Here is a 17,433-nt window from a genome sequence, read left to right as displayed (position 1 = left end):
CTTTATCTAGAGTCATAGTATAACGAGAAAAGCTACCACAGCGAGAAAAAAAAAGAAGAAACCAAAAAATATCTCCACAATGCCAAACAACAAATGCAGAAACAAGATCTAAATGAGTAGGCACTATTAAGAAGAGAGAAAGAGAAAGAGAGAGGAGGCAGAAGGAAAGAGAAAAGGGGAGAGGAGAAGGAAACTTACCATTTTCATTCAACAGCATTCTTAACTTCCAGCCATTTACTGGACTGAACATAAATTTCAAGGATGTGAAAAGCAATCTTCAGTAGACTGTGCGGATTGTACTTTCTGCTTTTTGAAGATCTGGAGTCATCAATAGAATATAAAGCTGATCTGGCTGATAAAATTCCTGAATTTTTTTTTTGCTTTTTTTCGGGTTTTTTTTAAGATTTATTTATTTATTTGAAAGGCACAGTTATAGAGGCAGAGGCAGATAGGAGTCTTCCATCCACTGGTTCACTCCCCAAATGGCCACAATGGCTGGTGAAGAGCTGATCTGAAGCCAGGAGCCTGGAGTTTCTTCTGGGTCCCCCACACAGGTGCAGGGGCCCAAGGATTTGGGCCATTGCTTTCCCAAGCCATAGCAGAGATTAGATCAGAAGTGGAGCAGCCAGGACTTGAACCCGCACCCATATGGGATGCCAGCACTACAAGCTGTGGCTTTAACCTGCTGTAACACAGCGTCAGCCCCGAGGTTTTTTTTAAATGTCAGGATGAGTCACCTCCTGGAATTCAATGTGTCAGTGCCTCGGACACCATAACAAAACTCCAAGCTTGCCACACCATCCTCTATTTTCTATTCTTTTGTTAATTTTTGGCATCTTCTGATTTTCAGCTAACACCATGATTGTTGAGTCCTCGTGTCCAATTCCACAGAATTAGGCAAACATGTATAACTGTATAAATTCTAAATACCAATAGGACAGTGTTTCAAAGTGAATTTCATTGGCCACACATCTCAGGACCACCATGATTTTTACTAAAATGCAGATCCCCACGTCCAGTCTCAAACCATTAACTCAGAAGCTTAGAAGATGAGTCTTAGAGATGTCCATTTAAAAAAGTTCCATGCGGCTGGCACCGTGGCTCAACAGGCTAATCCTCTGCCTTGCGGCGCCGGCACACCAGGTTCTAGTCCCAGTCGGGGCACCGGATTCTGTTCCAGTTGCCCCTCTTCCAGGCCAGCTCTCTGCTGTGGCCAGGGAGTGCAGATGGAGGATGGCCCAAGTCGTTGGGCCCTGCACCCCATGGGAGACCAGGAGAAGCACCTGGCTCCTGGCTTCGGATCAGCGCGGTGCGCCGGCCGCAGCACGCCAGCCGCAACAGCCATTGGAGGGTGAACCAACGGCAAAGGAAGACCTTCCTCTCTGTCTCTCTCACTGTCCACTCTGCCTGTCAAAAAAAAAAAAAAAAAAAGTTCCATGCAACTGTTTTCTCCAGACTCCTGCCATTTAAACATGAGGCCTGAAATAATTTCTACGATTCCATCTGAACCACATTTGCAGCTGGAAGTTAAAAGCATAATCCTCTCCAAAGGAACAAGGAAGTGGTATCTCAGAGGAAACAACCAAGATGTGTTGGGAAAGCAGTGTCTGGCATCAACCAGGTTAATAACTGAACCACAGATGGCTCCCCTACTAAAACTATTTTTAGAGGTCATAAAATTTTATAATTGGAAGGCTCTCTAGAAGTCAATTACTGCAAGCTTAACTTGACCTCCATATTAAAGGCAAGGAAATCAAAGACCATGGAGTCCAGTTATTGTGTTACTTTATTTATTTGAAAATGGGATATTTTGATTGCTTTTTCAAGAATCATACACAATAATCGCATTTTAAAGGATATGCATTTTGGCAGAATAGCCCATCTCCTCATCTATCTGAAGGAGCGTAAGTATAGCAGGCTTGGTTTATTTTGCTGTAAATTAATCCAATCATCTAAGCTCCAAATGTGAAAAAAATGAATTTATGTGAATAACTGGTTCAGTCTCCCAGCCATAAGTAGGTTAAGATGTGTCAATCATCCATGCCCTCCTAAAGCAATGAAGACACGATTTCAGATGTCATGCTTTTGCCTGCTGTGAGCCACATGAAGGTTGGTGAATTTTAAACACATTTGTATGCTTAATAAATACAGATTCTTCTATACAAATTCCATACAACCATATGTACATTTTTGCTCATTTCTCTGTTATGTTGACAGAATCATCTAACAAAACTCAAATTTTTTCCTACAAAAGAAAAACTGTAGAAATAGACATTTGACCAAAAGCTAAATGAATGTAACCAAGTAGTCCACAAATCCACAAAATGCAGTCTCTAGTAAGAGAGGGAAAGTCTCATTTAAAGGCTCATAGAGAATGGAATTTGTTTTCTCTGGGGAAATGGGGCTGTTAATCATCACACGGTTATAATCACTCCAACACCTGCTTCTTTCCCCTTACCCTCAACACAGTTCCTATTTTGCTGAAAAACTTAACAAATGATCCTAAGAGAATATCCACAATCTCTATGTACAGCATCAGCACAACTATTATACAAACCCTGCCTTCTCCCCTTTGACACAGACAACTGTCTGTTGTCTCCAGGAAGCCAGAGTTCTCTGTCTTGCACTGAGCTGGAACCATCTCATCTATTCAGTAGAAGCCAAACCAGTAGCTATTTCCCCTACATTACATTTCCTCTCTATAAGATTATTCCCTTAGCACACAAAAATCTACCATGTTGCATATCCAAGAAAAGGAAGGCAAGCAGGAGAAAGAAGATGGGAAGGGGAGGGAGGAGACAGAAGAAAAGTGAAGAGGAGAAATAGAAAAGCCATTAGGAACAACAACCCCACCCTTACGTGCTATTTTGTGTTGTAAAGTTTGCCTTAGGGCAGTCACTGTGGCACAGCAGGTTAAAGCTCAGGCCTGCAGCACTGACATTCCATATGGGAGCTGGTTGAGTCCTGGCCATTTCCAAACCAGCTCCCTGCTAATGTACCTGGGAAGGCAGCAGAGGATGGCCCAGGTCCTTGAGGCCTTGCATCCAGGTGGGAGACCCAGAGGAAGCTCCTGGCTCTTGGTTTCATCCTGGCCCAAGCTCTGCCATTGTGGCTATTTGGGAAGTGAACTAGCAAATGGAAGATCTTGCTCTCTCTCCCTGTCTCTACCTCTCTCTGTAACTCTTTCAAATAAATTATATATATATATATATATATATATATATATATATATATATTATAACTTCCTTTAGGCTGGACTCCCAGAGAAACAACTGTTGCCCTATAGAACTCCCATAGGAATTGGGGAGACAGTGCTTATTATCACAGTCAATTCTGCCCCCCCAGAGGCTTGAGCACCCCTAACGCTAGCAGCAATCAAGGCAGGGGTTGAGGAATCATACTGCAGTCAAGGTATGGCACCACACATCTGGAGAGGAGCTGGTGTGGACATCAGAACCTCTCTTCTGGAGTCTGGTACTCAGCCCCACTAGACTGCTGTGTGCAGTGGGCAACAGGAGTTCACACTGCTGAGACTGGTCCCACCCCCGTGAGCTTCCCCTTGGAACACACTGCTCCAACAAGCTTGACTGGTGTTCCAATGTGGTTCTAACAAAAATGCCATCCTGTTACCTACAGAGAAAGTCCTCGCTAGAGTTCTCTGTTCTTGCTGTTTCTTACCTTCATATTCTCACTTGAATCCACAGGAAGACTGTCTCCTCCATTCCCCTGCAGAACACAGAAGAGGGTCAGTAATAACTCCCAGGTGCCAAGGCCATCTTCGCTTTCCTAGTCCTATCAAGAGTCTTTGAGTCTGTGTGCCCCTCCCTCCTCCTAAACAGTCCCCACCTTTGTCCTCTGAAGCACCACTGCTTTTGGTTCTCCTTGGCCCCCACTACATCACACCTCTTCCTCTTCGCTGCTGATTCCTCCAACCTCTGGCCCTTGAAACACTCTAGTCCTCAGCTGTCAGAACTTCTCATCCGAACTTACTCTCTGAATGTTCCCTTCCAGTGTCTTTTCTGGAATGGCTCCAAATACACACTTCATACTGATTACATCCAAACACACCTGTCCAACCATGACTTCTCACTTAGAACTAAATACTCATCTCTCCATGGTCCAAATCTGACTTATCTCAAAATGACCTGCCAGTTTTCCCTACCAAACCTCTTGACCCAGCCTGAATTATACATCTAATTTGCTCAGGCCCAATCCTCTTAGGTTGCTTTTTTATCTCACTCCTAATATCTAATCGTTAGGGAATTCCATCTCTTCTACCTCCAAATTATGACAAACTTCAAACCACTTGTGACATACTCTATCACTATTACCTTGACCTAAACTACTCTTGCCCACTGCCTAGATTTGAACCAGCCTATTACAGTGTTTGTTCCAGTTTAGCCACATTACACTTACTCTTCCAGTACCCAACTCAATTTTTCTTTAAAAAAAAAAAAAAAACCTAAGAGCAGGTCACTTTTCTACTTATGACCTCCTGGTTTTCCATCTCATTTGCAATGGTCTGCAGCAGCCTGTAAGATAGGAATCTTCCCGTTTCCTTACTGACAGCTGTTACTCTCCCAGCTGCAGAGGACTCCCTGCTGTCCCTGGGCACACTTCTGCCTCAGGACATTTGCTCTTCCTTCTGCATGGAGTACATTTTTCACAATCCCTACGTGACTTGCTTCCCGCTTCCTTAGATCTGCAAGAGAGCTTTTGGCTAGCCACAATATATAAAAGTGGATATTACCAATCCATGGACACTGGTAGTTTCTGTTCCCTCCTCATCCTGCCCCATTTTTTTGGTCCACAGGACCACTTGCCATTTGGCATCTTTTTATAACATTTTCATTATTTATATCTATCCATGGGAATGTAAAGGGCATTCAAGTGAGGACTGTGCACTGCTTTCTACTCTACCCCAAAGTTTAGGACAGCACCAGCTACACTGTAGTTGTTCATAACACTTTTGTTGAGTGAAGAAGCAAATAGGTCAATATTAAAATGATGAACAAATTAAAGTTTCTGCATATTTCAATCACAGTTTGACTTTTAAGAAATCTCAAATGTTTAATGCTCCAATGAAAAACCTCCAATAGTCATGGGAGAGATTGCTCTAAGATGGCTGATTAAATATCTCATTTGGAAAACTTAATTCCTCTCTCTGGGTCACTATTTTCAGACAACCTTTCAGCCCTTTTGCAAGAACCCCACATAGATTATTGTTTACTCTTTTCATTATTTCATGACATTCTGAAAGATCAAGCAAAAAACACATGTCAAAGCGATTTCTCCCTGTTTCTTCTGATTAAAATCAATATTCTCCCCGCTCTTAACAGCAGTAAGAATCAGTGCAAAGGTTTCTGCTAACTCAATAGAATGTCAAGTGATATCTTTGTGCATTGTTACCAGCAGGGCTATCAACAGAGGACTACACACAGCCTGTAATCATTGCTGCTTTTATTATCTACAAAATGCCATGTGTGCATATGGCACTTCACAGCACAACACAGTGAAAACAAGGCTCCTATCTCACACAGCTTAGAGCTTATTTAGACAAAGAACTGAAGCATAGGGTGACAGAACTCAAGAAGAGGGCCTGCTGTTGTTGAGAAAAGAATACAATTGATCCAAGTGGTTAGGGCAGGGCGATAGTCTCATTCCGATTCCTGTGGCTGTGGAGCTTGGTTCTGCTCCTTGAATCACAAACAGCAGCCATAATCCTAATTGACTTTCTCCCTGTTGGTCATGGAGAAGGTAGCTCAGAACACAATACAAAACCCAAACCTCACCAATAATTGCTAGCAACATCTTGAATATTTTATTATTTAAAGAAAACTTAACTGTTAGGTAGGAAGTCAGATATGAGCTTATGTGTGTGTGACAAAGGCCTAAGGAGACATTTGGATCCAGCATATGCATCTCAAAGTCATCCCGATAACGTTTCAGGGGCAGCCCAGTATTTGCCTCCTACCCTGCCCCTTCCCTTCTACCCAATAAGCTGCCAAGTGGGGGTCCCCACCCCTTCTGCCTGATATCTGCATTTCAAATATCCTGCTCGGGAGGATTCTCCAGGGGGTCCTGCCCATCCTTCCAGGCTTCTCCCTGTCTGATAACTTCAGGGGGAAAACTCAGATAGGAGTTTTTAGTATTTACATCCAAAAAAGTCCTTTGTTCCAAGAGGAGCAGAGGCAGGAAGGCAAGGCCCATCCCCTTAAGAAACCCCCCGGCCTCAACCAGACTGCGCGCTCAGCCCTCTGCCTCTCTGCTGAGCCACCCACCTGGCCTGGCCAGGTGTGCTCTCTCTACTCAACCATGTAACCTCGTTCTTCCCCCAGTCCGAGCAACTGGGCACTCTCTCTCAAGTTCTGTCTGGAGAGGTGCCCATCCATTCTTACGAATGTTCCTTCCCTAATAAACCTTGCTATTTTAGTTTCCACTACTCTCTGTCTCATGCCTGAATTCTTGCTTGTGCAAAGACAAGAACCCTGCCATTCACCGGTAACATTAACCTTTCACAAGAAAATTACACAAAACTACATTAAGCTTAACTTAATAGTGAATTTCTAAATTTATATAACTTAGAATACCTAATTTGGGATATTTACAATGAGGTTTACAAACTACAGTGTTTGTGAGGGCAGAAAAAGTAACAGCAAAGTGAGGCAGGTGAGGTATTTGCATACTGGAGAAGGCCACATGGAGTGTACGGCCATGTGCTGCATTTATACCATCTAAAAGGGACAGCTGTCTGTCAAATAGAGCAGGCTTGGTGTCATGGGGAAATGTGGGCCCAGTGTTGCCTGGTCTTCTCATTATCCAACAGAGGCCAGAAACCCAAAGTCTTTACATGCAGTTTCCTAAATGTTAAGTTTCTGTCCAATTAAAATACAAATCTATATCAGCAAACAAAATGCACCCATGTGGAACACTTGGCCTTCTGAAAAAGGACCGCCATTGTGGCAGACAGCACAGAGAAACCTCAGAAGTCTGAAAACCGAACGGCTATAGGACCCATCCTTCCCACTCCTAGGAATATACCCCAAGGAAATAAATCAGCTTATGAAAGAGCTATCAGTACCCCCATGTTCATTGCAGCTTAATTCACAATTGCTACAACACGGAATCAACCCAGATGTCCATCAACTAAAGAACAGATAAAGAAATTATGATATATATACACTACAGAACACTACTCAGTGATAATATATATTACATATATGATGAATATATATTGAAATATATATAATGAACTATATATAATATATGAAACATTAAATATATTTTTCATATATGAAATATGAAATATATATAATGAAATCCTTTTTTTTTGCAACAAAATGGATGCAAGTGGAAACTATTATACTTAGTGAAATAAGCCAGTCCCAAAAAAACAAATACCACGTGTTTTCCCTGATCTGTGGTAACTAACAGAATGCCTAAAATGTAATATATTGGAGTGGAATTGACATTTTGAGGTTTGATTATTGTTTACAGCCCTGGCCTCTAGTACTGAGAAACAGGGCTTTCTTCTTCTTCTTACTATTTGTTGAATTCTTTGCTTAGTGGAGGGTTAAGCTTTTGACTACAAAATAAACTAAAATTATATCATTTAAAAATTAAAAGAAAAAAATAAGAGAGGAAGGAGGAGAGAGGGTGGGAGTGTGGGTGGGAGAGAGGGTGGGATGGGAAGTATCTCTATGTTCCTAAATCTGAATATATGAAGTACTTGAAATTTGCTGCCCTCATTTAGATAAAAAAAAATTTTTTTTAAAGATCTGGCCCCAAAATATAGTCTTAAAAGACTATTTCTTTTTAATGCTTTTTCTCAATTCAGTAAACATACACGCTATTACTTTTTCACCTTAATACTACATGATGTGGCCCATTGACATCCTGAACATATACCAATAATACACAATCACCTTCTCTACCGTAATCACCAAAGAGGAACAAAAGCTCTTCCGGGGATGTAACATAATGAAATAAGACACCATGGGATTCTCGGAGGGCGAGATCAAGCAGATTAGAATAGGTTTACTTGCTTTATTCTTGCGAGTTCATGAAAGTTGAAAAATGCTAGGATTGTGCATCAGCCAACAAAACGTAACCTTCATGTAACCAAAATTACATTCATCATAGAATATTCATAATAGAATATATTATATTCATAATAGAATATAATTGTGAAGAAAGCCCAATTTGAAGAATGTAATTCTGAAGAAAGCCTAATTAGCCAATTCCCAGGGAAAAGGAAAGACAGCACATGCTTAAAAAGGATGTTATCAACTAACATTTTCATATGGGAAACATGGCAAAAAATTTGGGGTGTTTTCATGTCTCATGAAATCTTTGGGTTGAACTCACATTAGATATTCACAATAGATCCAAAATAAAGTCCCTTCAAAAAGATACATGGCTATATTATTCAAGTAGCTATTGCTACTAAGGATAAATCGAATAGCAGATTAATCATTTTTTTCTTTATTTGAAACACTTACCATGGCTATATTAGATCTCTGTTTTATTCTCATAATCTCCATCTCTGTTTTTTGCTTTATTTCACCAGATTCTCATTTTTTAATTTGTTTTTGTTTTGTTTTGAATCAATTCTCTTGATCTTAGCCCTTCATCACCAAGTTATCTTCGTCATGCCCATTTTGTTATTCAGCACATCCATTTTCCAAATATGGCAATAACATTTTTAAATTTTAAGAATTTTTAGAATTTACAGATCATTTGTTTTCCACTGCCACATTCATATTATCTAAATGCACCATCTAGATAAGTTTAGAGATGTTAGTTAAATGATCCATTTATCCTAGTTTTAGTACCATGAATTAACTCTACTTTCTTGTAGGTCTCTGTCTCTTTGTAGACATTTTGGTCTTTCCATTTCAGGGTTCTGGTGGTTCTTGGTTCATCATTCGTATTTATAAACAAATGGCAGTGAAGGAAGGCTCATGTTTTTGAGGTTTTCTCTGCACTATTTTGCTAAGTATCTCCATTAGTGTCTTCTAATATTTTGTTGATTGATTCTCCACTTTCATTGTCTCTTGTGTTCTCTTTTTGAAATTCTCATCATTAATATGTTGAACCTCAGTGTTGTTCTCACACTCTCCATCACTTGGTCTTTTTTATTTTCTTTTTAACAGATAATCTCCTGAGTAGTGAAGTAGGCAGGCATTCAGGTTAAAATCAATTAGGTTTGTGAGCTGGAGGATCACACCTTTGCCACAACCTTGTGTGACCTCACGCCCTACCTGATACCTTTGCCACACCCTGCGTGACCTCATGCCCCTACTTGGCCACACTTGAGTGCCCATCAGCCAACATTAACCACTCCCTTTTGGAAGTGGGTTAAAAGCCTGGGACACACCTGTGTCCGCGCCTCTCTTCTTTGCCCTGGCCTCTTGCCAGGAGGGGGCTTGCTGTAGCCCTGCGCCTCCAGGGCGCGTGGTAGGCTTCCTGGCCTAGATGCTTCTCCACGTGTCTGGTTCCTGGTGCTCGATATGAACCCAGATTTACCTCTTTCTCTTAATAAAGCTCTCACTCTCCTATGCACCTTTCACACTAAATAAAAGCCCAAAATGTACCATGCTGCCTCGTTTATTTATGTCGGTATTTAGAATTCTTCTCTAAATATTAGGCAAGAACCCTCTCAGGCTTATTAATATTGGGGATTTATTAATAAGCATATGGTGATATGGCACCCCAAATTCCAGTAATATGTGTGGCATCCCAGATGGCACTTCTGGGGAATTTTAAGGGCCACATTTTTGTATAGATTTTAGGGGGTCATTCCCAATACCAATAAGAGTCTTGACTATAAGCTCTTTGCAAGTAGAAGCAGGTGCCAAACACCATGTGAGTCCACAGAGAGCTGAGCTGACTGGTAAGGCTGGACCCCACAAAATGCTCTAAGTATACTGAACCTCAGTTTACTTGACAGCTGGGAGCTGATGCTCTCCCCTTTTTCTCTCTCCGTGTCTGTTACAGAGATTTCTGCTTCTATGGCTTCAGTGGCCTTACCAGGAGCTATCCCAAAGTACAGTAACAATGTTTGTTAGCCACCAGTCCTTGGAATCCTTTTTTGAGGATAAACAGGAAAGAACAAGTGGGAGAGGGGAAAGTGTGACTCAAAGAGAAGGTACAGAGCTAGTCCAGCATTTCTTACGTGAACTTCATCATTAAACACTGATGTGGTTCTACCCTACTCTGTTCTTGGGTTTAAAAAAAAAAAAAAAACACTGAATTTGGTGCATTAAATGGATTTCTTCAAGGACTCTTTTTATCTCTGAAGTTCCACACTGAAGTATTCCTTCCTGGCGTTTCATCTCTCTGATTCTGCAATTTCCAGAGTCCTCAAAAATTTTTATACTAATGGCACTCCATCTAGAAGTTCACAATTTTTATTATTTCATCTATCCTCCAAAACGTCCTTCACTTTATTTCAGTTGATGCTTGAGTGCAAAAGGAGGAAGATCCTTGGACTCAGGCATCCTCGGAAATCAGAAATCACTGAGAACTTCTCTCTCTGTTGTCACATGCATGCTATCTAGTAAAACAAATTCAATATACCTGCAAAATGAAATCATATTCCACCCACTCATTTCACCTCCACTGCCATCAACCTTATCCAGAGAATCAGTTTTAAATGCAGAATAATTGTAATTAATATATATTATTTATATATAATTATATATAATATATAATTTAATATATAATATATAATTTAAATGCAGAATAATTCTGCACAAATGCAGAATAATTATAATTAATTCAACCCTCTTGGGGTAGATATTTGGCCTTGCAGTTAAGATGCCTGTGTCCCACATCAGAATGTCTGGATTCAAGTCCCAGCTCTGCTCTCCTTTTCAGTTTCCTGCTAATGCAGACCAGGGAAGCTAGTGGTGATGGCACAAGCAGCTGGGTTCCTGCCACCCATGTGTGGGACCTGCACTATGTTCCTGGCAGCTGGCTAAAACCTGGTCCAGCCCCAGCTATTGGAGGCATTTGTGGAGTGAACAAGTGGTTGAGAGTGTTCGCTCTCTTCCCCCAAACCCTTTATGCCTCTCAACTAAACAAAAATTAAAGCCAGCCTTCTCTTTTTAAAAATCAAGTAGTAGAAGCAATAGAATTTGAAGGAAAAAAAATCATTGTTACCTAAGTATTCTATACAAAATCAAGTTGTCTATCACATTAAAAAAAAAAAGGATAATCTAAAATACACAGAATGAAAAACATCAGAATTCAAAAACAAAGAAATATGCCACATATCTAACCTTCTAAAAAATGTTTTACGCAATTTTAACATTTATTTCACTTACTAATAAGTGATTATGCAAATACATTTTTTTAAAATGCATTTAAGGGCCAGCGCTGTGGCGGAGCAGGTAAGGCCACTACTTGCCACAAAGCAACCCATATGGGCGCCAGTTCAAGACCCAGCTGCTCCTCTTCCAATCCAGCTCTTTGCTATGGCCTGGGAAAGCAGTGGACAATGGCCCAAGTGCTTGGGCCCCTGCACCCACATGTGAGACCTAAAGGAAGATCCTGGCTCCTGGCTTTGGATCAGCACAGCTCTGGCCATTGTGGCCATCTGGGGAGTGAACCAGTGGATGGAAGACCTCTCTCTCTCTGCCTTTGCCTCTCCCTCTCTGCAATTAATCCTTTCAAATAAATAAATCCTTTTTGAAAATAAAATTAAAATGCATTTAAAGGACTAAGTACAGTAACAAAAAAATAGAAACAACCTAAACAGCCAAAAGAAATTGTTAAAAAAAAAAAAAGATTGGGTTGTAAAGTCTAGATAGTACTCTAGAATATTATCCATTCATTAAAAATGAAGATTGAGCTGAATATTTATTGTTAGGCAAAGGGTTTTTCAATAAATTATAAGGCAGCATATGTCTAATGATAGTTCTGAAATAAATATATGCATAGACATGTATATGTATATTTGTGTGTACATACACATATATGTATACATACTTACAGATATACAGACTCTTACACATGTATGAATACCTATACAGAGAATGCAAAAAGTGTAAGAATGTGATATTAAGAAGATAAAGAGCATGAACCAAAGTTAAAAGGGAAGCCCTTACTTACATGATGGAATGGAGAAAAGCATGTGAAAAAAAGATAAATCAGAAAAGATACAAGCCCACAGGCACACACAGAATGAGAGGCAGCAAATTGGTTATTCTCATGGAGATACAAACAGAAAATTCCAGAAAAATGTATACTAAAAGGCTAACAATGGTTGAATCTGAATGGGGAAGTTGTAAGTAATTTTCACTATATCAACCTATATTACCTATTTTTTTCACAATGGGAAGTACAGCTTTAATAATCAGATACAATCAAATATAAAACTACTCATCAAAATAATGAACTGATAGAATGAAATGAAAATACACTCCAAAACTAAAAAAAACAAAGCAATTAAAATGCTCAACGTCTTAGATTTCAAAATTTAAAAAAAAATTCAATCATTCTTAAAAGTCCTAAAAGTTTTAAACTCTACATACTTATCTTAGTATCTAGTAGGTATTATATACATATCTTAGTATTGGTATAAGAAAAACATGGAGCCCATCTTGTCAAGTGTCTTTTAATTTATTCTATGAGACCCGGTGTATGCCAACAAAGAAGTGTATTTCTGACTCAGAATATCATTTCCATATGAAAATAGAACATACATATTTGCATTTCATTTTTTCTTTAAGTCTCAGAACTTCAAAGCCTCAAAGCAATTTCAACATACCTAAGTAGGAACAAAGGTAATCACCATCATGTCATCCAAAATCAGGCATAGAAGGACATTTTTCAAGGAGAAACAGAATTCTTGATCAGAATTATATAGCTCGTCAAAGTAGCTTCAGAGACAAGATTCAAATGGAAGGAAGAGGTTGAAAGGTGGTACACAAATTTTGCTTTAGAAAAGATCATACAACCTCAGTAAAGCATGCAACTCACTCTATGTACGCAAGAATATTCAACGAAGTATGATTTTTAATTCTTTCATCACACTGCAAAGCATTCTTGAACGCTAAGAACAAAGCTAAAGACTCTCTCTCCCTCTCTCTCTCTCTCCCTCTCTCTCTCTCTCTATGTATATATATATATATATATATATATATATACATATATATACATGCATATATATTTAGAATAAAAGCCACTGATATAGGATAATTTTTACTTCTGAGTGCAAGAACCAAAAACTTTTAATTACTCAAGAAACTAGAAATAAATATTACAGCAAAAACTAATGACTTTCCACCTAAATAAATTTCTGATTGCAGACAAATGCAGCTGTGTGACTTAAAATAATAATAATGATGATGAATGTCATATTTAACATCAGACAAAAATAACAGAGGATTACAGATTAGAGTTTTCATCATTATCACAACTTTCCATAAGCCTCATTAAAAGCCATGGTATACAAAATATGTTGATTCCAAATATATGAGTAGAATAATTCTGAGCCATTGAAAGCTAATTGCTAAATATTATTTACAAAAATAAGACTAGTTTTTTTTTAATTTATTTGACAGAGTTAGATAGTGAGAGAGACAGACAGAGAGAAAGGTCTTCCTTCATTGGTTCACCCCTCAAATGGCCGCCATGGCTAGAGCTACGTGGATCCGAAGCCAGGAGCCAGATGCTTCTTCCTGGTCTCCCATGTGGGTGCAGGGGCCCAAGCACTTGGGCCATCCTCCACTACCTTCCCTGGCCACAGCAGAGAGCTGGACTGGAAGAAGAGCAACTGGGACTAGAACCAGCACCCATATGGGATCCCTGCGCCGCAGGTGGAGGATTAACCAAGTGAGCCATGGCGCCGGCAAGACTAGTTTTCTTAAAATGTGTTATTAACAGCATCACTTCTTGCTCAAAATAATCAGAGGTATTTCATTGCATTCAAAATGAAATTCTGAAATTAAGCACCTTCCATGATTTTTCCAATCCATTGTCCACGATTCCTCAATTTCATCCATGAGATTCACTGTGATTTTTTGGGGGGAGGAGGGGGACATTCACACACATGTCTATTGTCAAGTAAACCGAACTATAATGTTAATGATTATTAAAATATAAATTAGCAGTGTACTCAGAAAGTGACCTGTTACAAGTATAGAACAATCTCCAAATCTCACCTTCACAAAGTCTGATGCAGTCAAGATAGAGCCCAGGCCCAGGCATTCAGAATTTCAAAAGCATGTCAGAAGGTGCCGATGCAATGGTTCATCAGAGGGATTTGCAAACCGTTGTAGATCATTGCCCTGCAACACCACCTCATGTTGTCATGTTGCACTTTACAGGCCTCAGGGTGCTCCATATAAATTAACCTACTTGATTTATGCCTCACTCTATCCAAGGATCTTTCCACTTCTGCTTCTTAGCATTTTATGGTTCTCCTTTGAACTCTGCTTATTTAAAGTACAACAGACTTTGGCACAAGTCCATACGGAGTCCTGAACAACATTGTCAATGTTCCAATAGACATCTGTATTCTTCCCCTAATTCTACCAGGTAGAGAGGCTTACATCCCTCAGGTCACTTTTCCTCTCGTGTTCACCCATCTCCATGTGCTTCTTCTACACCTGCTTCCACATCCCAGATCACCCTGTCCCTTCACCATCTCTCTCTTAACCCACAGAGGACTTCCTTCTCAACACTTTGCAATTCTGGAGGCCTCAATCCCATTGTGGTTACTACCCTGCCATCTTGGTTGCTTTGCAGGATTCTCTTGCCATCCCTATGCTTAAATAAAAAGAGCTCTTCTCTTAGAAAAAGGTTTTTCTAACACTCTTCTGAATGGAAGTTGCCTATGTGCTCGTGACCTACAGGCACCAGGAAATTAGAGAGCATATACAATTTCTTAGCTTTGCATGGACATTTCCCAACCAATTCACTCCATCTAGGTTTTGATTTGAATACCATTGACCTATATTGACTTCTTCCCTTCCCAGTGATGTAACTTAAAAATCACTGCACACTCTTTGCAGATCTTGGCATCTGGTTCAGCCAAATTACTTCCAGCTTTTATAAAGAATGCCATCAATATTAATGAACAGCCTCATAATCTCTTGAGCTGCTCATTGCCAATACCTTCACCTCCAGTCCCTTTCCAGACTCCATTCTCCTGGTCCTATCATGAGACTTAGCATCAGCCAAAGTGGCATACCTCTGAAATGGATCCCAACAGCCAACTCCTCGGGTATGCTACTTTAAATAGCAGTGCTTCCCAAATTTTGGCTCCACCATAAGCATCCTCCTGATTTTTTTTTTCTTCTCAGGAAAGCTCCATCATATCCATTGTTGCAACCCCCTCTTTTAATCTGATAACTACCAAATTCTATTTTTCTAATCTAGAATGCTCCCCATAAACTCAAAATATATAGATGCTTCTGCTGAAAAACTCTGTTAAGTTGCCTCATAAACACTTTAAACTCATAATCAAGGACCAAATACAAATCTTATATTCCATCTTCAAATCCACTCCTTTTTATTTTTTTAGGTTTCAGTTTATCAGAGTAATAATACTCTTAACCACCAAGTAGCCCAAGAGCTGAGAATTATCCTAAGTGACTCCCATCCACTCACCTTCTGCTAAATCATCAAATTCTATGAACTTTATAAACCAAATCTCTCTTAAACCTCTCTTGCCCATTCTATTATCTCTATCCCTTGTATATCCCCTCAAACGATCTTCCCAGAGTGGCTTCCCAATGCCATGACACTATGATGTTGTTGTACACAACGATCACCACACGCAGCTCTACAAAAGGCAAGGTTTTTTTCAGGCCACTTTCTCATTCTTATCAGTAATAATGTACGTTTCTTTTTGCAGGTTATTCCAATCCCAGTGAGCCATCAGTCACACTTTCAGAAACACTTAACTATTTCACCTAGTTGTCTTTTCATTCCATTCTCATGCAAAGCAACTTCCAATTGCATTCAGAGATCATGGCATCGTCCAATCTTGAGCACTCCCAAGGTACTGGAGTTAATCCAGAGTCTTCAGTTGCAAATAGCAGATGCTCCACTCAAATGAGCTTATGCTAATAAAAAAAATCACATATGGCTTTCTAAATAAACTACAGAAGGGAGGCTGGAGTTAATCTTTAGACAACAAAAAGAAAGCTCTCAAACATCAGCAAGGGGTGGGCATTATAGCACAGTGGGTTAAGTTGCCATGTGGAGTGTCCACATCCCATTTGGGAGTGCCAATTCAAGTCCCATCTCTCATTTCCATTTCTCTCTGCGGGTAACTTCTTTCCCTTAGAGTAGCTGCTCCAAGTACAGAGGACTGAGGGCTAAATACCTGGCTCAGAGCTTCACGCTGTTTTGGCATGCTGACTACCACCAAGAGATCCTCAATCTATTTGAACAACATAGGTACTGTCTACTTTTCTTACACCCACTGATAGACACAACCAATGAATGCCTATTCATTTTTTATTTTCATTTTTATTTGAAAGACAGGGACAGACAGAGATTTTCCATCCACTGGTTCATTTCTCTGATGTAGCAACAATCAGGGCTGGGCCATCCCAAAGCCTAGATCTTAGGAACTCATTCTGAGTTTCCCACACGGGTGACAGGGGCCCAACTACTTAAGCCATCATCTGCTGCCCCCCAGAGTACACATTCGCAGAAAGCTGAAATTGGAAGCAGAGCTTAGGCTTGAACCCAGGCATTCAAATAGGGGATATGGCTGTCCCAAGCCACGTCTTAACTGTGGCACCAAATGTCTGCCCCCACACGATGCTGATTAATAACAAAGAAAGCATCATCAAAGTAACTTGTTTATGAACATTCCAGGAAGTATTCTTTTCATCATTTATTACTTCAGTAAATATTGCTGTCTGTATCACTCCAGAGAAACAGAATAAGTATGATATACATATATCAGGAGATTTAGTTTTAGGAATTAGTTCAAGTGATTATGTGGCCAGATAAGTCCAAAGTTACAAAGCAGGTCAGCAGGCTGGAAACCCAGGCAAGAGCTAGTGCTGAGTTAACAAGGAAGAATTTCTGCCTCTTTGAAACACCCTGGTTTTTGCTCTTAGGTCTTTTTTCTTTTTTTAATGTGCACAAATTTCATGTATTTCATATATACAGATTTAGGAACATAGTGATACTTCCTACATTACCCTCCCTCCCGACCAAGCTTCCACCTTCCTCCTCCTCCTTCTCCTATTCCCACTCTTAATTTTTATAAAGATCTATTTTCAGTTTACTTTATACTCGTAAGATTAATCATACATTAAGTAAAGAATTAAACAAATAGTATGAAGAAAAAAATCACTGTTCCTGAACAGTAGAGACAGGGGCTGTAAACATCAAATCTCAAAATGTCAATTTCACTCCTATACATTACATTTTATGTACTCTATTAGTTACCACAGATCA

Source organism: Lepus europaeus, chromosome 1 (genome assembly GCF_033115175.1).
Source record: "Lepus europaeus isolate LE1 chromosome 1, mLepTim1.pri, whole genome shotgun sequence".
Classification (NCBI taxonomy): domain Eukaryota; kingdom Metazoa; phylum Chordata; class Mammalia; order Lagomorpha; family Leporidae; genus Lepus; species Lepus europaeus.
Note: the sequence above shows the minus strand (reverse complement) of the source record.